Source organism: Pteropus medius, unplaced genomic scaffold (genome assembly GCF_902729225.1).
Source record: "Pteropus medius unplaced genomic scaffold, Ma_sr-lr_union100, whole genome shotgun sequence".
Lineage (NCBI taxonomy): Eukaryota > Metazoa > Chordata > Mammalia > Chiroptera > Pteropodidae > Pteropus > Pteropus medius.
The window spans coordinates 3,137,287-3,164,854 of record NW_024356336.1 but is presented as its reverse complement, the minus strand read 5'-3'; the positions used below and the strand labels follow the sequence as shown (position 1 = coordinate 3,164,854).

At 49.4% G+C, this 27,568-nt stretch overlaps 1 long non-coding RNA gene and 1 pseudogene across 2 annotated transcripts; both read right to left on the bottom strand.

Moving 5' to 3' along the window:
- Nucleotides 1-537: 537 nt before the first annotated feature.
- On the bottom strand, nt 538-17,220 carry LOC120601909 (uncharacterized). 2 transcript variants are annotated; one of them, XR_005652586.1, is made up of 6 exons: nt 16,949-17,220; nt 15,251-15,420; nt 12,331-12,417; nt 9,626-10,830; nt 9,283-9,423; nt 538-8,862 (listed from the first exon to the last, which is right to left on the bottom strand). It is a non-coding gene; the product is annotated as an uncharacterized LOC120601909 (long non-coding RNA). The 2 variants fall into 2 exon arrangements; XR_005652585.1 differs by having other exon boundaries at nt 9,283-10,830.
- A 3,903-nt stretch (nt 17,221-21,123) lies between these two features.
- LOC120602080 (uncharacterized) lies at nt 21,124-21,239 on the bottom strand (annotated as a pseudogene).
- Between the last annotated feature and the right edge of the window lie 6,329 nt (nt 21,240-27,568).

Sequence of the window (27,568 nt, the reverse complement as noted above, 5' to 3'; positions counted from 1 at the left end):
TAGAACACTGTTCTGAAAAAGATCCTGAAGATGCATTCATGTTCCCAAAGAGAGATAGGTGATCAACTACCAATGTCTGCCGTGGGTGCTGGAAGGAAGAGTGGCAATGTGCGTGCGATATATTCACCGGCCCTTCATCACCACACACTAAATTCTACCCTTTTCTCTGGCACCAGAGAACTCTCTGCCTTTCCAATGAAGTATAAACTCCCTGACAAGTGTTTCTTTGAAGCACTGTCCTATGCACAAAGTATTATTAAAAGTATATATATAGAGATAGGGGTGATAGTCACACAACAATGTGAATGTACTTAATGCCACTGAACTGTACACTTAAAATTAAGATGGTAAGCTTTTATGTTATGAGTATTTTCCCACAATTAAAAAATAAAAGTACCCAATTGTATTGACTTCTAAAGTCGCATTCTTGAGAAAAGGCTGACAAAGCCCACTCCTGCTCTTTGGAAATGCCACTGCTCCCCCCACATCCCCCAAATTATGCATCCCTTTTGCCAACTAAGAAACAGTCAGTCATCCTTTGGGTGTGAATTGGTTTTTAATATCAAAATGGTATTTACACAGAAGAAGTGACATTCATGGGTGAAAACAAAAAGCCAAGTTTACACTCCATTCCTGGATCCATGTAAAAATCTGATGTTTAATCTACAGCAGAATTTCTGTTCCCACATTCAACATTCCCAGGAGACAGTGACATGGAAAATGTCTTCTCTGGTCTCTTAAAGTACAATAGTGGGTCCCTGGAAACACTTTCGAGAGGGCCTTTATGACCCTTTGTTTAGATGGGACCAGTCTCCCACCTTGGGCATCCTCCCAGCTCAATATATCAGCATTTGAAACAGCACAGCCCTCAAGAAGGGTCCACAGTGGCCACTCCCTCCATGCTGCCTATGAAAGAATTAAGATGCCTCTGGGAGCCCATTCCCCAGCTCATGAAATCTTGCTCCAAACAAGCTTGATGCTCAGTGGACTTAAGGCCAGAGTGAACATCAGCAGGCCTAAGTCAGGTGGTAAACATTGTGCCTACTTGGGCTCAACTTCCTCTGGTATTAAGTCAAGGACATACACGCACATACACAGACACACATAATTCAAGAATCTCGCCATCATCATCCATCTCAGAAGTAACCTAGTCCTAAGTCTTCTGTCTCCAGGGACAGAAATTTCGTTACCCACCAAGACACATTTTTTTCTCTCTCTTGGACCAGGATCAGCCTCTTGGAAGTTTACCCCTACACACTTGCAGGTCTCCTTTGCAGCCACCCAGGACAATTGGGCACCCTCTCCAGTGAGATTCTCTCAGATTTGCAGCCCGTGCCCATATCCCCTCAGATCCTCTCTGAGAGCCGCATACTACCAGGGGCCTGGGATGACATGCTTTAGAGACTGCTCCTCTTCCAAGACGGCATTGTCACCTCAGCCAAGCGCCTGCCTGGCATGAGCACGGCCTTCTTTGCTTTCAAAGAATTGCAGCACTACCTCCAACTGGGGCAAGCGTTTATAGATCCTGTTTATCTCCAGATAGACCTAAAAATCCTACTAGGTTCAAGAACTTCTAATCAGTTATCTAAAAGTTGACCAGAACTCATTACAAGTGTCTTAGAATTCCACCTGGGCTGAAACAGCCAAATTGCCAGCCTGAAACTCAAATCCAACATTTCCTTTCTTCAGATCATATCCATGGCTCCTCGTTGCCCTTAGGACAAAGCTCAAACTCCCCAACACAGCCTGCACATCCATTTCCTGCCTGTCTCCTACTACATTCCCCATGAGCCTTCCAGAACCTCTTCTATCCTCTCTGATCCTCAGAACTTTATGTCCACCATTCCTGCTGCCTGGAACTCATCCCCATACTCTCTGCCCAAGCAGGGCTCAGTTGAGACGTCTTCCTCTTCAGAAATGCTACCCTGACTGCCCACACCCTACTCTATCCCACACCCACCCAACATATTAGCATTAAAGCTCTAAAGGCCAGATGTTGTTAATCACCACTCAGCCCAATGCCTGGCACTACACCTAGCAAAGAACAGGTGTGTATCATCCTTGTCTGTCTCCCAGGTGCTTCCACATTCTCGACCATCCCTAACATGTCACTCATCTCACAGCATTATCCATTTATTTCTCCATCTCCACCACTGAGCAATACAAGCACCTTAATGGAAGAGCTCCTGTGTGGATCCTAGCACCCAGAGCAGTCCTTGGCACATAGTAGGTCCTCAGCAGCACCAAATTTGTGTTCGAATACAGAGGAGTTCCCCGGGAAACTTTCGGAGTTTCCCGCTTTGAGTGAAATGGGGCAAGGAGGCCACTAGAGGGCAGCAAGCACGTGCTTCCCCAGTCTAGACTCTATCCCATCCACATTGCTGCCAGCAGCCAATGCAACTTCTCCAAGCTCTTCCTGGTGCATTCTCTTCTTGTTCCCTTTGCAATTCAGGCCTCTGGATCACACCCTCAGGACTCACTCACTGCCAGAGCTCCACTAGGTTAGCTGAGCCCGTGTCTGTCAGAGAGGCTCTCAACCCCAGACCAACATCCAATGACCCAAGCAACTTGCCTGCAGAATTGATCCACTCCTTTGGGCCTTGCATGAGCTGCCCTCTCCCACAGACCCTGACTACCAGACCGAGCCAACAAAACAGTCCCTCTTCCTATGCCCCCCATCAACCTGGTACCACCTCTTACCCCCCACCCAGGAACCCCTGGCCTCTCTGGCTCCCTGTCTCTGCCCCCAAAGGACTCTCTCAGTTCTTCAGAACTTCCTTGCAACCAAACTCTCATCATCTAAGTGCAACTAAATTGCATAGAAGTTAAAAGAGGAAGTTGAGCTAATTCCCTTGGTGGTAGATCTATAACCCTTCCGAATATTCCAATCTAAAGCTTTATGCCCTGGGGTTTCCAAAACTCTAAAGTCCCAACATCAAGGACTCTAAGTCCTGCCCTGGTGACCGATGATGATTCCATACATAATGCCTGTCTGTACACACCAGAGAGGCATTTTGAGGGTCATAAGAGCTGCATCTACTCATATGGATTATTGCGGTTATGAGGCTATTGTTTAAAAGAACCAAAACCCAAATGCAGATTGTGAGGGGTTAACAGGATACGTCCAGTGGCCAGTACCTTGGAAGGCTAACTATGTTTCTAATCCCACCCCAGCAGACACCACTCTTCCATCAAGCCTGAGCCACACCCCAGCCCTGCACTTCCTGCAGAGTACCACAATCTTTACTGACTTCAGATGGCTCTGACCCAGAGCAGTCACCAAGTCTAATGCTACTAGCTACATCTCTCCCTGTGTTAGTTAAATGTCAAACCTGTGTTAGCCCCATCCCAGCCATGCCGACATCCAAGCTGTTAATAGTAACGAAAAGTGTTAGACCTGTTGTTAGTCAGAAGGAAATCCACAAGCCGTTAGTTTCTGCTGAAAGGAACAGACCAGGAGGGCAGAAGTTAGTCGAGGTAAAGGAGAGGTTAATTAAGAGGCTGTCAGAGCCAGGCCAAGAGCCTGGAGCCCCGCAGATGGGCAGGGTTGGCTGTTAGTGGTCAGCCCTCAGGGGCAGCCAGGGCAAGGCAGAGATTAGCTGGGTGACAGCAAGAGTTAGTGCAAGGGAGCCAGAAATTAGCCCAAAGAGACCAAGGTGCCTACTGGAGGTGAGGCATAAAATCACCCCCAGGTGTGGCCCTGGCTTAGCGGCTGGCGGGCTCTGGGGGAGGCAGGCTGGGGCCGGGGTGTGGACAGGAACAGGACGTGGAGCCAGGGATGTGCTCCTGGCTGGCCTGAGGGGCTGCAGGGCTCCATGGGATCCTGGGGTTCATTTATTGTTTCCCACTTTCTCCTCCTGCAAACCCCAAACCCAGGGTGGGTCCACTTTTTTCCCAGCCTTGTCTAGTTTTCTGGTGTGAACAGTCCTTCTCAATGATTTCTGGTAGGAAAAATGGCCCGCATCTACTTCTGGTGTGGGAAATCCGGATCTCTCAGCCTCAGGTATGCGAAGGGTCCCTCTAGCCAACTTCTGGTTGTAGGAAAGACCCCTCTCACTGATCTCGGCTTCCTTCTCACTGCTTTGTGATAAGGCCAGAAATTCCCCCTCTCACTTCCTTCCGGTGTAAGAAATTCCCTTCTTCCCAACCTTCCAATATGGAAAATGCCTCCTCTAACTGACTTTCTGTATTAAATGCTCCTATCAGTGATTTCCAGTGTGGTAAGGGCATCCAGTGTAGGGAGGTTTCCACTTACTGGCTTCCAGTGTGGGATGCATCCCTTGGCTGACTTCCGGTGCAGGACATGCCCTGCCCCAACTTCTCATGCAACACCTAGCCGGCCACCTTCCCATGGGGAAAATTCTACCCTCACTTCCCTCCGAAGAAGGACACACAGGCCCCTTCTCTCTGATCCTTTGGCTGGGAAAAGCCCAGTGTTCCACACTCTAGACCCACAGGCCTCCACACTCACACCTGAGCGTTCCCTGGTCCCACCCACTCCCAGTGGCAACCAGACTTCTGCACAGAAGAGAGACCCTTATGCTCAGAGGCCAGCCTCCCATAGCCACATGACCACCTCTTCCTCAGGGCCACTGGTGTGGTCAATAGGGCTGTCCCCTGTCTCAAACCTGGCCCAGTGGACTCTGAACTCACAGCCAATTGCGGCAGCCAAGTGGAGCATCTGTCTGCAAGGCCAGTCCCAGGACATCTGCTTGCCAAAAGGAGGGAGGACCAGCCCCCAGGGGGGCCCAGAGCTCGGCAGGGCTGGGGTTAGTAAGAAGAGAAAACAGGGTTAGTAGGGGCTGGGTTAGTAAGTCAGAGCACAGCACCAGCAGACAGGGGCACCTCAGCAGACATACACAGGAGTCACTAGGATAAAAGGAAGAACACACACAGGTCCATTAGTTTGTTAAGGGGAGGTCGAGGTGCACTTGAGGCACCCCCAGGTTAGACGGATTAGTAATCGAACAAAAGAGCTGCCTATGGAAAAGAAAGCTGAGGAAGAGGAAGAATGTGGGGAAGAGAAAGTTAGGGATTCAAAGCAAGTGTCTGGCCCAGGCAGAAGGGTCTTTGTGCAGAACACCCAGAGGGACCAGGGTCTAGGCAGGAAACGTGAGCAACCTGGTGTTCTGGGCCTCCCACCCCAACCTTCACCCTTTTTTTTTTTTTATTTTTAAGTATCTGCCACTTGTCAAAACCTTAATATTAATAGGACTCTTCACTGCAACCTGGGAGGTAATGATCAGTACTCCCATATTACTGCCGAGGAAATGGGTTCAGAGAGGTGAAATGACTTGTTCAAAGTCACCCAGCAGAAAGTGGCAGAACTGGTGAGTCCTGTTTACATGCCCTGCTCTGGAATGTGGGTCTGCACAGAGATCCCAGGCTGTGGGTAGGGCCTTCTGGAGCTCGTCTGCTCCCACGTCCCAGCCCCTTGAAAGGCCCTTGAGCTGCAAGGTTAGTAGGGTCTGGCTGCAGGGAGTTAGTAGGGCATGCTCGGGCCTGGTTAGTGTGTTAGTCGGTCGGCAGAAGGCCAGGCACCTCGTCACACGCTACAGCGTCCTGGCTGAGCCCTGGGTTAGTAGGTTAATCACACCATGCAACACTGCCCCGGCCCCTCAGCCACAGCTCCAGAGGCCTCCTGTCTCCACCAGCCAGGGAGCTGGGCCTGACCAGGGCAGGGCGGTCTGCCTCCCAGCCCCTCGGCCCCACCAGAATCAGGCCTGCCCAGAAGCATTTTGCTTCCCAATTTCTTGACTGTGGACCTCAGAGACCCTCCCGCCAAACACTTCGGTTCCCCTGAAAATAGACCCCATTTGTCTTGGCTAGAAACTCCCTGCCTGGTTCTGGTCAGCCCATTTCCCAGAAGGCTGGATACGGTCACACTCACGCACGCACACACACGCACATGTGCATCACGAGCATCTTCCAGCGAGCATCTTCCCACAAAAGGTCTGATGCCCCAGAGCCACCGTGTCCAATGGACATATCTCAGACCACCAACAGCCAGGCCTCCGGCTGCTCCAACCACTAGCCTGTCTCCTCCTCATACCAACACTGCATAGAGCTTGCCCAACTCCTGGAACCAAGGTCAGAGTCCCCTGCCCCTCCTGGTCTCCCTTTTCAGCAGATGCTACAAAGCACCTGTGTGTGCCCTTCTGTCATCTCCTATCATTGAGATAGTTTCCCCACAGAAATCCCACCTGGCATCTCCCACAGTTCTACATGATGCTCTGTCAAAAAAAAAAAAAAAAAAAGAGGTTCTATCCAGTAAAGTTTTGGGAGAAGACCTCATCCTCGGTCCATCTTTGAGTATTCACAATTCCTACCAGCATTTTAAAGGCTCTGATAAGTCCTGCACTACAGAAACCTGCCAAATTTGAACTCACTTGTTTTTAAAGAGCAATGATATCTAGAACTCACTTTGGGAATCTCTGTTCTAATGTCCTTCTGGAAACTCTCAGCTAAGCCACATCTTTCTCATCCTTCAAGACCCTCATTGGATTGGCCTTGCTGAGAAGCCTGTCCAGGCTACTGCGGTCGCTCTGAGATCTTACTCCCACCCTCCAAGCTCTCAGAACCTCTGCCTCAGTAGACTGGTTCCTGCCCCATTCTCCAGGTCTCTGCGGGGAGCTGGTTTTCTCCTGCTCGGCATGGCTGTGAAATCCTGAAGGTTGGAACCACAACTAGATCTTCACCTGTATCTCCACCAAGCGGCTAAACACAGGTGAGGGCCCAAAGTAGGCGCTCAATTCTGATGAGAGGAGTAGAATTTAAATACCCTTGGAAGCCTTTGGAGCGGCTGCGGAGGCCATGAAATGCAGCCACTTCCCCAAGCTGCTTAGAAAGGGGTCTTAAGAAAACAGGAGGGGAAGGACTCGTCAGAAATGCCTCTGGATCTGAAGATGCTGAGTTTACAACCCAGAGCACTCCAAATAGATAAGCCCTCAATCTGAACTCCCGGGTGGATGGGAGTGTTTAGTGAGTACCTATTAAGAGGCAGACACTGGACAAGCACGTGATTTTGCTGAATCTCCCTGCACCCCCCAGGGAGCAGATGGCCTGTTTCAGAGCAGAAATTAGACTCACAGAGGTGAGGCGACCTGCCCAAGGTTGTACAGCAGAATGTGTACCCTCAACCCAAAGCCCAGGCTCTCCCAGGACACCCCTCTCCTGGGGGCTCCTTCTCGCTACTCTAAGTCCAGCTAGTTCTGTGTGTCCCCAAGGCACCCAGGGCTGCCCTAGCACTGTCCCCCTCACACTCAGTTACTATTTCCCACACCGCTGCTCCTCTCCTCCCTTTGAGGGCAGGGATTGTGAAGAGGAGAAGGCTCCAGCTTTCTATGTTTGTGGTGACCACCTGCTCTAGACTGAATTGTGTCCCTCCCCAAATTCATAGATTGAAGCTATAACCCCCAATGTGACTGTATTTGAAGATAGGGCCTTTAAGGAGGTAATTAAGGTTAAATGAAGTTATAATGGTGGGGACCTAATCTGATAGGACTGGTGTCCTTATGAAAAATGGAAAAGACACAACATCTATCCCAACCCCCACCCCACACCACTCCCATGTGGGTGCACAGAAAAAAAGGCCAAATGAAGATTTAGCAAGCCGAGGCAAGAGGCTTCAGGAAAAAACAACCCTGGTACCTCAATCTTGGACTTCCAGCCACCAGAACAGTGAGAAAATACATTTCTTCTGTTTGAGCCACCCAGTCTGTGGTATTCTGTGATGGCAGCTTGAGCTAACTAACATAAAACCCCCTCCCCACCCTAGGAAAAGGACGTCCAGCTTTCAAACTTGTCTAAGGACAGCCATGGTTGCTCTGTGCAAGCACTGGGACCAGGCCCTCTGGACGAGGCTGGAACGAGTGGGTAATGGAGAGATGGGTGTGTTGGTGAATCTGTGTGATGGGGGAAGCTGCACGTGCATGGGGCCGGCCCTTCCTGCCTTTGCCCCACAAGGACAGAATCGAGGATCTGGTGCAAAAAGGAGTAGGGGTCAGAGATGGGGTTGGGCTTCTGCTCAAGCGTTGGGGCAAGGCTGGTTGGTTCCAGCCTGTTCCCTTCAGATGGTGGGAACAAGGCCCTGTGTCTGCCTCCTTCTGGTGAAACCCCCAGCCTAGGTCTCCTCCTCTCTCGGAAAACCTCTCCTTTCAGCTTTCAGGATAGCACGGCCATTCCAGCTGCCCCTCCGAAAGCGCGACATGGAGGATGGCCCGGGCTCCTCCCAGATGCTGACCACCTTCTCCTGGTGACCACCAGGAAGAGGAGAAACACAAAAAAGCTCCATCTAGAAAGCACCCCCAAAATGAGAATCACTTGCAATGGCGCAAGACAGACTCCAGCCCACAGCACCTGCTGAGCTGCATCTACCCTCCCTCCCCTCAGCAGCTCCTCCCGATTCCCATCCTGTCCTGAAGGGTCCTTTGGGCCCTGGATTTGGAGAGGATGTGGTCAGTAGGGCCTCCACTCAGGCCAAGCTCTGTCTGATCACCAGCAGGGATGTGAGGAGAAACCAAGTCTGCACAAGGTCAGGAAGTGGCCTCCAGGCTCAAACAGTAAGGCCCAGCAGACGAGGTCCAGCAGGACACAGAAGGGACGCTGGGCTGCCAGCCACCCTCACTGCCCTCAAGCTGGCCTCCAGAGCCACGTCCTGTCCTCAGCTGAGCACTGACCAGGAGGGCTCCATCCACGCGAGGCTCCATCCCAGGAGTTGGGGAGAATAAGGTCTTGGGGAAATTGTCCAGGGTTCCAGAAAACCACTGAAGGCTGTTCCCTGTGTCACTGTGGCCAGTGTCACCTGGTTTCTGAAGATGGGACCAGGCCAGGAGTCCTTGAGATGCGGCAGGGCAGAGCCACCTGGGGAAAGCACAATGAGTTAGGATAAGGACACAGTCTCCATCCCCAGCCCCCTACATCCCCCCAACCTAACCCCACACCCGGGCCAGGACACCTTCAGAGACACCCAGTCTTCCTCTTGTGCCCCCAATGCCTAGACTAGATCCAGAGTGAAGGATCTGGACACTATTAACTTTTAGAAGAAGCTGAAGAAGAAAGAGGAAGTGATAAAAGCCATGGACGCCCCTCTTTGGCAGGGTTAGCTCAGAGGATAAAAAAGTAATAACAGGAGCCCAGGTCCGGCCCCACGGGCATCACAGCCAGAGTACAGGCAAGGGTTCAGGTGGGCAGAAAGGACCTTCAGTGTCCTTGAGAGGCTTGGATTCACTTTACATTCCTCTGTACCACCCTCCTCCAATACACACATAGGCACATGCATACCTCCCATGACAGGGAGCTCACTCCCTTGCTGAAACTGTGATAAAGCACCTTCTTACATGAAGATCTGAGAGGGCAGAACCACATCTCTGGCATTCAGCTCTGGATCCTTAGGCTGGGAGAAGGGGCTTGTCCATGTTTGGGCTGAATGAAGGAACATGCTGAAATCTCTGCCATCAACCCACCCCCACCAAAACCATGCAGAACAAGCCTTCCAGCCACCTGGCTCCCAGGTCTTCTTTTCATGAGCAAAAATGTCTGGCCAAGTACCATAGGGGGGAGACAATCTTCTCCCATGAAACGAAGCTCATTGGAACCTCCCTCCCTGACACCTACCCAGGCTTACCTGGCAGCACCCAGCCAACATGTTGGCAGCCTGGGCCCAGCCCCTGGCTCCTTCCCCCATATAGACCCCACAGGCCCATCCTGGAAGACAAAAGAGCCAACCACACTGCAGGAGAAAACCGTACCCAGGCCCCCTTCTCAGGCCCAGAACTCTGGGCTAACAAGAAGAAGGCCTGGGAGCCAGGAAGGCTGGGCCCAGGCATACCTCCCTCCACCTCCCTTCCTCCCACCCCAGAATGTCCTTCACCCACCTCCCTGGTGCCAGCAATAGCAGAAAGGAGAAACTGAACAGAGTTAGGAATCAAGAGTTTTGATCCCAGCTCTGCCATGCTTTGTAGCCCTGGAAATTCTATTCTGGGCTGTGGGACACTCCAGCCCTGACACTCACTCCAGGTGCACAGTAGTAACCCATAATTTGGGGCAGTGGGTGGGAAACAGGGGCCTTTGTGCTCAGCCAGTTATTATTCTGCCCCCACTCAAATGCCCGCTAATCCTGACCCGGACCATCTCTCAGGTTTTGCTTTCAGTGACAGCTAAGCTACCTCTATCGACTGGCAGACCTAGGCCAAGAGAGTCAGGGGTCTTCTCAGCATATTTTCAGAGCTTGCTGTCAGCACCTGGGACTTGGGGCATGGGTCCAGGGCTGGAGGTGTACTCAGATCCTTGCACTGAGAAGAATGTTCCATACAGGCACAGTGCTCAGGGCCCCACTTGACTGCTAGGCAAAGAAGCCCTGGCCAAGTTTTATAAATATGATGACAAAGGGCCAGATCTGAGACAAGAAGGGCCAGCCCAAATCTCCAGGGGTCCCCAACCTCCTACTGACACCAGCTCTACAAGGACTCAAGATTCAGTAATTAAACTCAGCTCCTCAGAAGTTCTTGATGAGTTTATAAAATACTAGCCTTGTTGCCAAAAGTGGGGTGTGAAAAATTACCCTCTGGGGCCCCATAAAGTGTGGACAAGCTCACTCTTTGTGCCATAGAGGTAGAAAAGTGAATAAGCTGCATCACCAATTTCCCCTCCCACCTAGGAATTCTGGAATACTGCATTTTTCTGCACAGACCAGGAGAGGACAGGCTGGTAGGCTGTGGGCTGGTTAGTTTGAATACTTATCTGCAAGGCTGCTTCCCAGTGTGATCTTGAACATCCAGAAGCACTTGGAAATTCCCTTCTTTCTCCTCTACCCCAGGAGCTTGTTGCACTCTGTAAAGAGACCCTGGGCTGCTCAGAGGAATATTGTTTGACCACAGAGATCCTTTCCCCTTAGCCCTACAGACCTGGAATCCCTGATGTTAATAAAGCAATGGAGGTTTCAAGGGAAATTTTAGTCCCTGGGTCAAACTAACAGCTGTCTAGACATGGGCTTTGAGGTCAGACAAATATGAGTGAAACTATGGCCCCCAAGCCCATGTACCTAACATGAGACTCAAAGTTAATTATTCTCAAAGCTTAGCCAGTACCTGGCATACAGTAAGTGTTCCAGAAATTATTTTCACCAGTTAATGATTTAAACTTCAAGTAAATTTTTGAGGAACACTGATGTCCCAGAAATACAGGCCATATTTATCCTGAAGCACATATGTCTCCCAGGGTGAGGGGTGTATATACCCGGTTAGGAAGCACAGATCAGATCCAAACCCCCATCTTGGTGATTGGATAAACCAAGTGTAGTATACATATATAATGAAATCTACTCAGCAATAAAAAGGGACAAACTATTGATACGCACTACGACAGAGACGAACCTCAAAAATATTATACAGAGTGAAAGAAGCCAGGCATAAGAGACCACATGCTGGATAAGTCCACTTACATGAAATGTCCAGAAAAGGCAAATCATTAGAGACAGAAAGTAGATTAGTGGTTGCCTGAGATTAGGAGTGGGATGGAGATTAACAGTATATGGGTGTGAGGGGTCTTATTGGGGCAATGGAAATGTTCTAAACCTGATTTATGGTGATGACTGCACGATTTGTTAATTTACTAAAAATCATTGAATTGTGCACCTAAAATGGGTGAGATATATGATATTTAAATGATGCCTCCAAAAAAAAAGGATATAACTTCTGATACATGCAAAAACAAGTATGAACCTCAAAATCATTATGCTGAGCAAAAGAAGCCAAATACAAAAGATTCTATATTAATGGAACTTCAGAAAAAAAAAAGACAAGCTTATGTATAGGTATAGAAAACAGATCAGTGGTTTCCTGCAACTGGGCAGGGTGGGGATTGACAGAGGAACATTTCAGAGTGATAAAATGTTTTATATTTTGAATGTAGTGGTGGTTACACAGGTATATACATCAAAATACGTTGAAATGTATGCTTTAAATGGGTGCATTTTATTGTATGTAAATTATGCCTCAATAAAGTTATTTTTCCAAAACTCATTGAGAGGTCAAGAACCAGGAAGGGCCAGGTAAAAGGCCATACAGAGACCTGGTGGTAGGTCCCACAGGCCCAGCATCTCAGCTCCCACTTGCCTACATGAACCACTCTCTACCCTCTTCAAGCCAAGGTCAGATGCCCCATCAAGGAAGCTTTGATTGAGGGACTGGATGCCAGAGGATCCTAAAGGTCTCTCCTTCCTCTGAAATTCAGGAGGTCTCAGTCCATATAGATTTTATGGTGGACCTGAGCACACAGCATGATGCTGATCTCTACCGTCCCAAGGGTGCACAGAAGGAGAGGAAGGGTTACCTTGATTACTCCTGTGATGCTGTTAGGGTCGTGGCAGCCATGTGAATGTGTCTGGAACCACATGGGTGGGCAGGGAGATGCCTCCAGCTGTCATCAAGAGAGAAAGAGAGAGGGGTAGGGGGAGTAAATATGTATCATGGGCACATTGGAGAATGGATGCCAGGGGGCTGGTCTGAAATCACAGCATGTGCCAAAACCAGTCTCCTCAGATTCAGATCAGAAACAAAACAGGAAGCCAGGAGGTATCTGGGTTGAGGTGGTGCCAAACAAACATCCCAACACACTGGAATAGACAGGGGATTCCGTCTTATTCTGCCACCCTAAGCAAGTGCATCACCCCTCCGGACCTGGCTTATCCACAAAATGGGGACAGTTACATTGCCCACCTCCCAAGGCTGTTGTGAGGATTAATAGGAGGATAAATATTATCCATTTGCTTACATTCTGTTATTTCTTACATTATTATTAATTACCACCCCTGTCCACACAGCTCATTAAACTATCCATGGGCTATTCATTTCCCCCTAAACTCTGTGCGCTGCTCCTGGCAACAGCTGCCAGTGAAACATGCTTTCGGTTGCATTTTAAGATCCCTCTGGGTTTGGGGTTTTTTTTTTTCCCTGACTCTGGAATGAAACAGCTGCCCAGAGAGCAGAGATATACGGGAGACATTGACCTAAATTGCTTTGGATGAGTGAGTGCTGAGAAATAAAGGAAGCTCCTGGGAATAACAAGATGTGCAGGGCGCCACACTGGAGACATGCCGAGGGAAACAGAGGCTTCTGCAGAGGACCAGAACGCACTGTTTCTGGACAAATCCAAACAATATACACAAAAGAGGAGCTTCAGAATTGAAATCTCCCTCAAAGGAGAAAAACTCTGAGCTGCAGGGAGAGGGGAAAAATCAAGAAGGAGGGAAAGAAAGGTAAACTAACATTTCCTGAGAACAGATACTATTAGGGGCACCTTTACCTACTTGACGAAACAAGAGTTGGGTTTTATTGTCCCCATTTTACAGATAAGGGTCAAGTCCCTTGCTTCAAGATCACCCAGATAGAAAATGGTGCAACTGAATTCTAAACAGGCCTGTTGGACCACGAAAGCACAGAAGACTTATGTTCAAATACCGGGGTGAGGATTAAAGGGGAAAAGACTCGAGGAAAGTATGTGTAAATGGCAAACACTGGGGTCATCAGCAGAACTATTACTGTGAAGAAATCGGACCGTGATTGCTAAACCATCTCATATCGGTTTATTCCAGTTGCTTCCATGGTTTTGAGGCAACCGATTAAGTTTGTTTTTAGGAGAGTAATGTAGTAGTTACCAACACATGTTTCAGAGTTATACTAGATCCAAGTTCGAATCCTGAGTCTGCAACTAACTTGCTGTGTGACCCTGAGCTAGTCACTTCACCTCTCTGAGCCTCAGTTTCTCATCTGTAATGCCCTACTCCCAGCCTTATCATGGGGTCTCCATGAGGCAGCACCCTTGAGAAATGGTTACTAATTGGTAGCTGGAGGTGGTTACCACGAAGGATCTACTCCACGCCCCCAAGCACACAATAGTTCAGCTCCTCCCTCCCTTCCATGACTCATTCGGTAGCTTCCAGAGCGGCCCACCTGGCACCACAAGGGAGAAGAGGACACCTGCTTCATCTGATCCGATCAGCCTACAGACAGCTGTCACCCTCAACAAGCCTTCGCCTTTGCCCCTGAGTATCTCTGGCTATTGTTCCAAAGCTCCAGCTGACAGATGAGTGGGACTGCAGAGACAGGAGGAAGGACCTCCTGGGACAAAGGACTCGCCTATAAGTTATTCACCAGCCCATTGAACCATCACAATGGACCCAGTGCTCCAGAAACACCCCTGCTCAAACAGCCCAAGGATCACCCAGGAGAGGAACCAACAGTCCAATACAAATAAAAGCAAATAACTGAGAATCTATACAAGATTCGGGGACCACGTAAGTGAACTCGGCCTGTACACAGTGGATACACTGTAGCAGCAATGTCTTTATTAAGCACCTACTGGGTGCCAGGCATTTTACACACATGGTTTAAAGCCTCACAACATTCTTTTAAAGCAGAGACTATGATCCCCATTTTATAGATAAGGAGACCGAGGCTCAGAGAAAGGAAGTAACCTCCTTACTGAAGTTGTGAAGACACAAAAAAAGTATTTGGGGGAAGGATTCACACACAGATAGTGTAACCCTGAGTCCCTTCTCTTTCCACCACACTGCACTGCCCCAGTGAGTGATAAATTCAAAGAGCATAATACTACCCTGGGCAGAAACATGGATCAGGTCCAGAGAAAAAAACCTTAAAAACAAAGACGTAAAAAATAATAATAATAAAATAAAATGGAAACTGGTGAATCCAACACTAGAGAATAGAGTAAAGCATGTTTATCTACTCCATGAAACACTAACCCTCTTGCACTGATTTCTTCAATGGGCATAAAAACATGGAAAAAACACATCTGATGTAATGGTTCAAAAGCAGTTTATGTATGGCACAATTTCAATTAGTATTTTCACTAGTATTTTCATGTACCAGAAGAAAATACATAAGAATGGTAAATATGGTAGTTATTCTTGGTTGATGAAACTATGGAGTTTCTTCTCTTTTTCCCCCAACTCTTCTATCATTATCTTGCATTTTATTAAACTTATTAAATTCGTAAAAAATCACCAAAAATTATAAAATTCTCGTTTTTAAAGCAGGCGTAGGGAGTGGTTCCCCTCAAGCTCATGTGTGGTAAGGAGTTATGTGAAGATTTTAGCTCTCTCCATTAACGAGTGGACAGAAAGGTAAAAAATGCAGTAAAAAGAATGTAGGGTAGATTTCAAAATGTTTCTCAATGGCAAGAGTCATTAAATAACAAAACAGGTCGGCCTTGGGGACATAGAGGACGTTACCCATAAAATTCCTTCAACATGAAATTGACCAAACTCGGTATGGGATGAGTTCAATGCCACCCGAAGCTAGGCGCTGGCAAAGTGTCTCTGAGGAAACTGTTTTGTCCAGCCTGCTCCACGGGTGAGGGGAGAGGTCGGGGCACTGCTCTCCCATCCGACGGTCTGACCACCTGCAAGAGGAGCGAGAGGGCCGGGTCTGAGTACACATCCCGATCCCAGCCCCACCCAGCCCTGCTGACTCATCCCCCGGCCACGTGGCCCGGACGTCTGCGTATTTGAAGCACCGCCCCTCAAGTCTAAGAACCACTGTCCTCAGGTTTCCCTGTCAGTCAAGTGGAATTACTCATCCCTACCCCACCACCACCCCAAGCCAAGCGTTCGCGAAGCCCCCAGAAGCTCCTAAATGGGAGTGTGTTTTGGAAAGTAAAGCACTGCGCCTTTGGGCCGCGCTCAGTCCGAGGCTGGCACCGAGAAAAAGCCGCTTCCCGCACGTTATCTTGCCTTTCTCTCCCCACCCCTGCCCGCACTACTGCTTCTCTCCCCACTTCCCCCAGCAGCAGGTGGGGGCATTTTCCCCGCCGCGGCACTGCAGTGTGGTAAGCGCGCCAGCAATCCCGGCGCACGGCAGCCACTGGTCTGGAGCCTGGGACGAGGGTGAGGAATCGTGGCTCCCGGGGCGTCCCCCTGCACAGTCTGAAAAACAATGTCTCTAGCCCAGAGCCCTCCGCTGAGGGAGAGGAGAGATACGGTCCTCCTCCCTCCCCAATCCCAGCCTCTAGAGAGTGTATTGCAGAGGAGAGGTGGGAAGGCAGCTAGTGGTTTCTGGGGTCACACTAGCCCCGTTTGGGAATGTAACATGGGCTTTAGAGTCCGACAAATCTAGATTCAAAATACTGGCTGTGTGACCTTGGACGTGTACCTAACCCTTTCTGGATCTCAATTTCCTCATCTCTAAAATGGGGTTCTTACCACTTCGTGGGACTGTTGTGATAACGCATGCAAAGCACTGAGCATGTGGTTGGCATAGAGTAAATTCTCCATAAACGGATGTATTGTTATCATTATCAGTGTCATTATTCTTCTCAGCAAAGGGATTTTCCAGCCCTCTCCACCCCTTTGGAGCCACACAGGACGCTGGACATCTGGAATTTGAGCACCAGCAGTGGAGCACTGGCAGGTGCTGGAGGTGCGGGGAGACAGAAGGGGAGGCCTGGGTCTGAAGGAGGGGGGCTCCCGGACCCCGTTCCGCCTCCCCACCCCCACTCCCAGTTCTAAGACCATATGGGCTCTGTCCAAGGCTTGGCTAGTTAACGGCTAACCTGGAGAGCCGAAAAGGTCCGGGGTCCCCTCATGTCTGTCTGGTATCGAGGGGAAGGGAGGGTCTTTGTTCCCCCTCAGATCATGACTACAAGACCCCTATCGGCACTGGACTCCCAGCACATCCTCCCCTTTCCCTTCCCCCTGCCCCACCCAAGCCCAAGTCTTGGCTGAATTTAACAACTGAAGGCTGGCTCTTCACCCATCAAATGAGGGGCACTTCAGACAGCATTTGCCATCCCCTGAACCCTGCCTGGGACCCTAGGACCCTGGGACCCTGGGACATACCCTCGAACCCAGCCTCGAGGAATTAGGCTGTTCCCGGAGCGGGGACAAGGATGCTTGGGGAGGGAGGGCTGTGAGGATGGGGCGGCGGCTTACCTCGGGTCGGCGGTCCTGCGGCACGGAGTGCAGAGGGCTCTTTGTGCCCGGGCTCACAGCGCAGAACTGGGGGAGCCCCTGCAAGCGCCTCCCATCGCAAACTCCTCCCCGCACTCGTCCGCAGCCTCCCTCCCTCTGGTCCCCCGAGCGCAGCCGGCGTCGTCTTTGTAGCTGCTGCAGCGCCCATGAAATTTTAATGCGGGAGCGGCTGGCGGGTGGAGGCGTCCCCACCCCTGGCCCTCGCCTTGGCCCTCCTCCCTTCTCCCTGCGCCCTTGCCGCCCCACACCCTACCACCTCCCCCATCTTGAGGGTCAGAGCCCGGTAGGCTGGGTGTGGCAGGGAGTGGGGAGAGAGCACCGCCGCCCCCGCCGCACAAAGGGGCGAGCCCTGCGGCGAGCTCAGCCTCCAGCATCCCGGCCCGCGGCGCTGCCATGGCAACGCTTGCAGGGCTGGACTCCGCGGCGGAGCGCGCAAGGATGGAGGGGCGTGCGTGCGGCGCACGATCAAGAACCCCGGGAGCAGAAGCCTGGACCCCGGCGTACAAGGACGAAGAGAGTGGTCCTGGAGTACCAGCTGCCTAATCAGCACAGACTCGGTGTATGCCTCTCAATTAACTCTGCTGGATGGGCACGTGCTTATGGTGGAATCAAAATTTGAACCCATGTCTGATTCTTCACGCCCATGTTCGTGCCACTAAATCACTTGGCCTAACAACTTTTATAAGTTTGATCTTTTTTTCTAACTGCCTGCTCCTTAGTACCTACTATTTTCTAAAGAAGTGATGCTAGAAAGTGGTCCTACACCAACCGTGTCAGCATCACTTGGAAACTTGGGAATGCGAATTGTCAGGCCTTACCAGACCTACTGGATCAAAAACTCTGGGGAGAGCCCAGAGATCTGTGTTTTAAGAAGCCCTCCAGGATATTCCGATGCACATTCAAGCTTGAGGACCACTGCCCATTCCAGTAGCTTCTATAACCAGACTGTCAGCTCAGCCTATGCCCCTTAGCAGATGACCTTAGGGAAGCTTCGCAGCCTTCCTGACACACAGTTTCTTAGTCCATAAAGTAGAGATATTAGAATCCACGTCTTAGGATTGTGTGGGTTAAATGAGGAAATGCATGGGAGAAGGGTGCTTAGCACACTTCCTGGCACTTAGTAAGGGCTCAAAAATATATGTTTATCATTATAATACTCTGTCTCCTTTAATTTTCACACTTCTGTGTATATTATTTATCGTCTCCACTGTTCAGATAAGGACTTTAAGGCTCAGAGAGGCAATGAGAGCTGCCCACAGACACTCTAAGGGACCCAGTGGGATTCGAACCTACCATTTCAGGTTCCAGGTTAACTAGCTATCCTTTCTACTGCATGACACTGCCCCCCACCCCCGCCCCGCCAGCCTTGATCTTCAGAAAATCCAAACCCAATTCAACAAACCTATATAGCCCATTTCCAACGAGCCCAGCCCAAAGCCATTGCAGGAACCCTGAAAGTCCCAGGAGGTCCCAGATACGGCCTCCACCCTGGCAAAGCGAGTGGTTCTGCTAGAAAAGTAAGACCCATGTGGAACAGTTAGAGAAAGGGCAAGGGCATTGCTGAGAGGGCACAGCCCAACTGTTGTCAATACCAGGTCGTGACTCTCTCCTGGATCGCCGAACCATGAATTTAAAAAGGAAATGAGATTCGAAGGGACATATTCTAAATGAACACAGGAAATGGATAGGGATCATCCTTTCTTAAGTATTCCCAAGCCACCTGTTTCATAATCTGTTCTCAAATTCTCCTGAGTATCAGCCTACCATTTCTAATATCCATTTGGAAAAAAAATCGAGGCAGTTGCCAGCTCCCAGTTTCCAACACTTCTATTTCCTGGGGCTTCTCAAAGATGAAGAGTTATGAATCCATGGTCCTGTTTCCATGTATCTTGATTCTAGGGATCTTCTTTCAAGGAAAGCAGCAGCAGGAAGAGAGGGGCAAAAGAGGTGACCGTTAAAATGTCCTGTGGGCTTACTATAAAGAGACCATGTCTAACTCAGGTGGATTCAGGGGGAGGCTTAAACTGAGTAATGCAAGGAGGGGCCAGACCCCATGGCCAGCTGATACCAAAACCAGCACAGTCCTACCCTGCTGTCTTCTGTCCCTACTTCTCTCACATGACACATTTCTATATCATCAAGTAGCCCAGATTGGCTGCCCTGGGGGATTCAGTTGGTTTTTCGCCCTCCTTCCGTTCGTCCACTGAATGCCTTTGTGATGAGCAAAATCTTCTCTAGCATCCTTCATTTTCCTGGGGAAGGTTAGAAATCTGCAGCACCCCCTTTATCTCCTTTAGGCTCTGGGCACTACCACTGCCTCCTTTGGGACTCATGTCTAGCTTGATGGCTAGAGCTGCCATCCTTCTTGCCTCCTCATCAACGACCTTCACCTTACACTGCAGGGAAATCCAGGACATTGCAGAACACACTCCAGTATGGTAAATGTCATCCTCACCGCCATTTGCCAAGAGCTCCAGTCTTCCAGGTGACATTTACGGGGCTGACTTGGGTCCCTAAAACCCATGAGCAGATAAGTACCAGATGGAACCACAAAGAGAAGCATCAACGGTCTCTCTTCGGCTTCTCTTGAAAATGGCCTGAGCCACTTCTCATGGAGTGTTGGTTGCCATGGCAAAGGAAGGAGGTGCCATCACACTGAAGATCCACTTCAGAATAAAGCTTGCCTCTTTACACTGGACCAGGTGGTTACCTCACCTTTTTTCATGAGACATCACAATTTCAAGGATCTGCAAACTAGATAGTCTTTGGTTCATGATACCACTCTGCAGCCCAAGATTTCTGGGTTTCTCTTTACTCCTAAAGCAGCCCCTGGAAAAATGCAGGTGGCCCAAGAGGCCAGAGTTCCAGTTACAACTGTGTCATCAGCCTCCGGGTGCCACTGAGTACTCATGTTTTTGTTTGTTTTGTGAAGTGAACGTCACATAATATAAAACCACTTTAAAGGGAACAACTCAGCGGCACTTAGCGTATTCACAATGTTGTGTAACCACCACCTCTATCTCGTTCCAAAACATTTTCATAACCCAAAATAATACCTCACATCCATTAAGCAGTTACGCCCCATTCTCTCCTCCCCCAGCCCCTGGCAACCACAAATCTACTTCCTGTCTCTATGGATTTACCTATTCTGATTATTTAATAAATATGGAATCATACAATATATGACCTTTTGGTTCTGGCTTATTTCACTCAGCATAATGTTTTGGAAGCTTATCTGTGCCATAACATGCATCAGTATTTCATTTCTTTTTATGGATGAATAATATTGCATTGTATGGATGTAGCACAATTTGTTTATCCAGTCATCCACTGATGGACATTTGGGTTGTTTCACCTTTGGCTACTGTGAATAATGCTGTTGTGAACATACGTGTACAAAGATTTGTTTGAGTCTCTCTTTTCCATTTTGGGGGATCTATTCCTCTCTGTACCTCATTTCTTTTTATACTCGCCACTGCACCTAGTCAGGGGGTTCTAGCATAGTAGGAGGGGAGGCTTTTTCACCTTGTTACCTAAACTAGTCATGCAGACACACGCACGCCCAATGCCACCTCTCTGCCTGGCCACACCTGCCATACCATAGCCTCTGGGGAAAGACTCTAGAGAAAGCCAGCTTTCACCTGCCCACCAGCCATGCTATTAATGAAGACTGTGTACATCCACTAGGTCACTAGAGGGGCTTCCCTCTAACACCTGTTCCCTGAGAGAGTTTCATCCCGATGAAATTTCATTTTGACTGATCCAAGCAGCCACCCTTACCTGTGGTGAGTGTGGGGCTCCCTGAATTCAGGAGATGTCTGCAGAGCAGAGGAGAGTGGCATTTGGTGCTGTCCAGAAAATATATGCCTTTTAACAATTCTATGTAGCTACAAAATCCACCCCCCTCCAATAACCACCTTCAGATGTAAGGAAGTTGACCCCTAGCCCACGTACTTGACACTGTTCCGAGTGCTTTACCCACATTCCCTCCCTGCTCCCCCTGGATCACCTCCATCTGACAGATAAGAAAAGTGTGGCTCAGAGAGGGGGAAGTGACTTACTCAAGATCAACCAGCTAGAAAATGGTGAAGCTGAAATTTAAATCCAGTATTATCTAATTTTTTTTATTTTTTTTATGTCTACTGCACCTGGTCTTCCTAGGTGGTCTCCCATCCCAGTACTAACTAGGCCCAACCCTGCTTAGCTTCCAAGATCAGATATCGGGCTTGTTCAAGGTGGCATGGCCATAGACCATGGACTGTGGCTCCACTGGGATGTGAACCCAGGACCTTCAGCGCGTAAAGCAGATGTGCTAACCACTATACTACAGAACCATGTCCAAAGCATTATCTAATTTCAGGAGCTGCACTCGGAAGCTCTAAAAACCTGACTGCATTCACACTCATTCCATCCTTCCCCTAGGAAGGATGTGCAGCCCCACAGCAGCTGGACAATGACCCTGCTACCTTGCTGGGGTCACTCTGGTGTCTGTTCAATCACCCTGCCCTAGGCATGCACAGTGGCAGTTAATCTCTGCTTCAGTCCTGGAGGGACATCGCTGGTTCAAGATCATGTCCATGAATGAGTAAAGTCTAGTATTCTCCAGAGTCTTATCTGTGTCCTGCCCCCAGTGGGTGCCTTAATGTGTGAAGGCAGGCAGTCTTGCTAGATAAGTCACGGACAGGAGTATTAGCCTCAATTATCTGAGTTGCAGACTCTGATACAAGGATTCAAGTGCAGGTAGTTTATCTGGGAAGTAATCCCAGGAAGCATTGATAAGGGAGTAGAGCCGTGAGACAGGGAAGAGAAGAAAGTCAAGAGTAGGTGCTTTAATGAGTATATTGGCCTGCGAGAGTTGCCATAACAAAATAAAGCAGACTGAGTGCCTCAAAGAACAGAAATTAATTTTCTCACAGTTTCGGAAGCTGGAAGTCCAAGATCAACGTGCCAGTAGAGTTGGTTTCTTCTGAGGCCTCTGTCTTTGACTTGCAGAGGGCCATCTTTTTGCTGTGTCCTCACATGGTCTTTCCTCTGTGCATGAACCCCTGGTGTCTCTTCTTCTTCTTATAAGGACACAGTTCTTTTGAATTAGGGACCTACCCTATGACCCCATTTAATTTTAACAACCTCCAGAAAGGCCCTGTTTCCACATGCAGGCACACTGGGAAGTTTGGGCTCTGACATACGAATTTCAGAAGGACACAATTCCATCCACAACAATGAACAAATTGTGTGATCGACTAGGATTCAGTCCTGCTGAGGTCCTCCAGGAGAATGTGTGAGATGCACCTGCATCATCCCACCTGAGGTCAAGGAAGCCGGGGATACTTACACACCAACTCTTATATGTCATAACTGAAGGATGCTCTCCTTGCACACCAACCCCTCACCACCTCCAGAATGCCCTGGACCTACAGTGCAAAGCCACTGGTATGCCTGGGCGGTGAGTGTCGAGGGGACTTCTGCTATAGGAGACAGTGGATCATCCATTCCCTCATTACCCTCCCACCACCCAATCCCACTTTGAGCTCAAAACATCCAGGGACTCCTCAGTTTGAGAAGTTTCCACCACTACATGCCAATGTGGCATATGATGTTGAGCCACACAGAGAGAACCTTGCTCACAACCTAGCTGGGAAGAGAGTAGAAGTCACTATGATCAGTGCCGTAATGAAGGAAGGGCTTTTGGGAATATATATTAGTGGCAAAACTCGTTTTTGAAGTCAAGAGACAGCCTACTAAATACCAGACACTGTACCAGGTACTTAGTATCCAAAAGTGTAAGAATAATTCTTTCAATCACTATTTTTTTTAGGCCCTTTTCAGTTTCGAGTGTCAGAAATAAGCCCAAGGCAGAATGGTTTCAGGCACAGCTGTATCCAGGTGTTCAAACATTGCCAGGCATCTGTCTTTCTCCAATTGTCTACAGGCGTAGTGGGCAGGAACCCACCAGGGACTGCCGGATCCACTGTTACCTGACTATCTTGTTTCCTTTCTCTGCTTCTCTCTCAACCAGGGCCAACAGCCAAGATGGAGATCCAGGAGTCATGCAGACCTGAGTTTGAATCCCACCTCTGCCCTTTACTTACCACATGACTTTGGGCAAGTCACTACACCCCTCTGGGCCTCTGCGTCCTCTTCTGTAAAATGGGGATGACATAACTTCTCTTGCAGGGCTTTCAGAAGAATAAAGTAATCTGGATGTGGAAAACACATGGCCCCATCGTGGGCTCAATAAAATCTGGCTCTTTCTATCCCGACCTCTATCCCTACCTCTACCTCTCCCTCTCTCTATTTCTATCTCTATCACTATCTCTATCTCTATCTCTATCTCTATCTCTATCTCTATCTCTATCATCTCTATCTCTATCTCTATCTATCTCTCTTTATAGGAAGGGTCATTAGAGACTCTCTAAGACCTGGAGTTCTTATTCCTGGGGAGTTATTGTAAGGAGTCTGTAAAGCATGTAAATAACAAATCCTATCCACAGATATGCTTGGTCTTTTTTGCGTGTGCGTCCTTGCTGTTGGTTTAATTAAATACAGGTCAATGTCAACTTCACGCCCTATTCATGGTTGCTTTCTTTATCATCAGGCCTCTTTTTCATCCCAGGATATAAAAGGGTAGCTTTAACCTTGCAGAGTCTATGATCTATTTTCCTTTGAGAAAAAGTCCAACGGAACTAGCAAGGTTTGGGGCCCACTGGTGTCCCCCAACCTCTTCATTTGTGGTGCCCAGAGCAAGGCTTAGAGAAAAGGAGGCCTCGCCCCAAAGTTCCCCAGCCCCCGCTCCTGCGCTCCTTGCTCTTCGTGTGCCTGCCTCTGCCCGTCCCTCCTTTGTCTCCAGCATGTGTGTGTCGTGTGGGCATGCCTGCGTGCGGGCCATGGCCTGTGTCCCGCTGCTTCTTTGTCTCGGCTTTTGTTTCCAGACAACAGAGAAGGGGAGCAGAGTGTGTGTCGCTCTCATCCATCTCATCTCATTTTCCATCTGCATACAGACCCCCTCCAGACACCGTGCACCTGCTCCCAGGCCCTTCCAGCAGCCACAGCAGGTGCTGCAGCCAGCCAGCCTCTCACTCGCTGCTGCTGCCTCAAAGAGAGAAGGACAAGCTGCCTCCCCCGCCCTCTCTGGCCCTCTCCTTTCCTCTCCCTTCCTGTATTGGCAGATGCTGGCAGAGCCAGAGAGGGCGCTGGAAGGAACTGAGGTAGGGAAGAGGAACCCAGCAGAAGACTTTACAAAGACCCCAGCATACAACCAGTTGAAGTCATCCTCCCCTCTCTCTCCCTTACCCCCGGATCCAATGCACTCTCAGCCCCATCAGTGTATTTGCTTGAACATTTCACTAATGTCACTTGAACTAATGTGTAACACTAATGTCACACATTTCACTTGAATATCCTCACCCTACCAATGGCCACCATCATTTTTGCCTCCATCATCCCCTCCTGGGACCACCAGCTTCCACTCCAGGCCCCTCTAACCTATTCCCCTCACCCAAGCCAGAAGATTTTCAAAATGCAAAGCTGACCTTATCATTCCCCTGCCCACAACCCTTCAGTGATGTCACACTGGTCTCAGAATGAAAAGCAAGCTCTTACCTTCACATGCAAGGCCCTGCCCTGGCAGGCCCCTACTGGCAGCTCCACGTTCAACCCTCACCAAGTTCCTGCTCCAGCTGCAGGCCACTCAGCCCAGCCCTGCCCGAGCCTCGTCATCTCTGGGAAACCTTCTCTGGCCTCCAGGTAAAAGTCAAGTCCATTAAGTTAAACACACTCCTTGATTGACCCATGCCGTCTCCTGCAGGGCTAACTTCAGTTTGAGATTATATATTCATTTGCTTGACTGTTGTACACACACACACACACACACACACACACACACACACACACTCCTGTCACCAACCTGTGAGATCCCTCAAAGGAGAAATCTGCCCTATTTTCCCACTGCAGGGTCTGACACACAGGAAGCCCTCAATGTGTGTTTGTCAAAAGAACCTTGAACCTTAAAATGCTACAGTTCTGGAAGGCCCCTCGGAAACCATTTTATAGCTGCACAGAGATCCAGAGGAGGAAAGTGACTTACCCAAGATCTCTGCTCCAATGTGGCCATGCTGATGGTGTCATCCCAGTGTCCCCAGGGTCCCCAGCTCCTATTGCCTTCCAAAGGTCCCCCTCTCCTTTAGAAGCCAATTAAACACCTCAAGCACCCACCTTGAAATGCCTGCAGAAATGCCGTCCGTTTCAGGGACTTGCCTGGCTCTTGTGAGTTGGTGATTGTGTGTTTGGCTTTTGCTCCAAATACCTGTTCCTGTTGCCTTGGGCACCACTACCTGTTTCCTGCCCCATTCCTGTAGCCTGAGGTCCTCTCCCCAGACACAAATACAGTCCTAACCCCACCCTCAGCGCCCCCCATAGCAGAAACAACACAAGCTCTTGGGGAAGACATTAAGGAAGTTTGAGGCAAATAATAACATTTACTGAGCATTTACTGTTTTCCATATTCTGGGTTACATGCTATAAATACAATAACTATAACAGCCCAGTGGCGCCAGGTATTGATATCATCCTCATTTGACAAATGAAAAAAAAAATGAGGCTAAGGGACACAGCTAAAGGCATCTGAACCAAGATTCGGCCCAACGATCTACACCCAGATCCTGACTTCACGGAGTCTCCTCCCCATCCTGGTCTTATACCTTCCCAGGCTCTCTCATCCTCTGCCTGACCAGCAGCCATGGTAAGATCCTCCCTGCCTCCTGTGGCTCCTGTCTAATCCAGTCTTCCACCCCCGTGCGGCCACGCTGCAGCCATCCTGCAGAGCAGTACCCGCTTTATTTATGAGATGCATCTGGGCTCCCATCAAATCAGCCGGGAATGCTGCAGTGCCTGCAGTTGGGAGGCGGAGGGTCGTGGAGACCAAAAGTCCTCCAGGAGCCAGGCGGAGGCTAGGCTCAGCGCACCGGGCTCCAGCCAAGGCACCCAGTGGGCCTGCAGAGCACAGAGTAGGCCTGAGGACAAAGTGATATGGATGCCCTTTGCATCCCAGGCTACCCTAAACTAGTAGCTGAGAACTCTGGGGAGTGGGGGAGAGTTGGGAAATAGGGTGGGCACTGATATTAACTGAGCATCTCCTGAAAGCCACACAAAACCCCGCAAGGTAGTGATTCATGTGCTCACGTCACAGGAAACTGAGGCTTGCAGAAAGTTGGCAAACTCTTTCTGAATGTATAACCCTGATTTGTCCTCCCTTCTCCCCAAAAAGTTAGGGTGGTTTATAAAAGATACTCTCAGCATAGCCGGAAAACTAAACACAAAATAAAATAGAAAAATTGCGCCAGAGAAAGGAGTATGGAGTCAGAGATTAAGCTTCTCTTCCAAGTGCCTGCCACATGGTTCTATCCGGTTGCTAATAAACCACTAGAGATTGGTTCTGAGCATCCTGACAGCCAATGCAAAGAGGGAATGCAATTAGTTTCACAAGTTTCCAAGGTTCTACAAGGAGAAAAGAGACTAAATGTGTCTGGTATTAATAACAGAGAAGGGATCTCGGGCCCTCTCATCCATTCTCAGATTCCTAATTTCCCAGAAATTGGCACATTGATCTCTTTCCCTATCCACCGCATTCCCTATTCCAGGGCCCCAGGACAGAACGATCCGACAGCACCTCGGAGGATGTGTTTTCGTGTGTCACCACCAGGTGGCAGTGCATTGCCCCTGAGCAGCTGGATGGTGGGAGGAACCAGAACGGGCCTGAGAAACCTCAGTAAGTTGATGATGAGCTTTTGGTTGAACATCAACAAAGTAGTCAGTCTCATGCTCAGCAGAATAACCCACAGGGGGTTAAAAGGAAGAACCCTGGACAGAGAGGAGTGCTGCGTTCAAATTCCAGCTCTGTTTTTTGGTCTCTGTGCCAACTTGAGCACATCAACTTGCCTCTCTCAGCCTCAGCCTTCTCATTTGATCAAAGGGGTGAAGAATGCCTGTTGGGGGAAGAGACTGAGACAGGGATGGAGAATGATCATTGTCACTAACGCCAAGAACAGCCACATGGTGAAGGACCCAGTGCTTCTGAGCTACAGGGGAGGAAACAAAAAAGGGCCTACCTTCCCAGAAAGAAAAGCCACCAGGGCCTCTAGTTGGCGACAGGAGGGAAAGTGGTGAGAGCTCTTTGCTTTCTCAGGTGGGTTTAGGGAAGTAAGAGTCAGGACTTTTTCAAGTATAAATGACAGAAACCCATCCTAAAAGTCTTAAGCCAAAAAAAGCGGGATAGGGTTTTTGGTCCATGTGATAAAAAGTGCACAGGTGTCTGCATAATAGGATGGTTAGATTCACTCTCTCTGTTTCTGGCCCCCGCTTTCCCCTACCCTGGTTTTGTCTCCAGGTTGCCTTTGATGGCGAGTTACAAGTTTACATCCTATCACTTCATAAGCCCAACACATACAGAGCTTCTCTTGCCAGATGGTTCCAACCAAAGTCCCAGAGCTAACTCTCATTGGCTCAGAGCGAGTCAGATGCCCATGTCTAGTCCAATCACGGGGACTGTTATTGGCCAGACCTGGGTCATGTCCTTGCCTCTAAAAT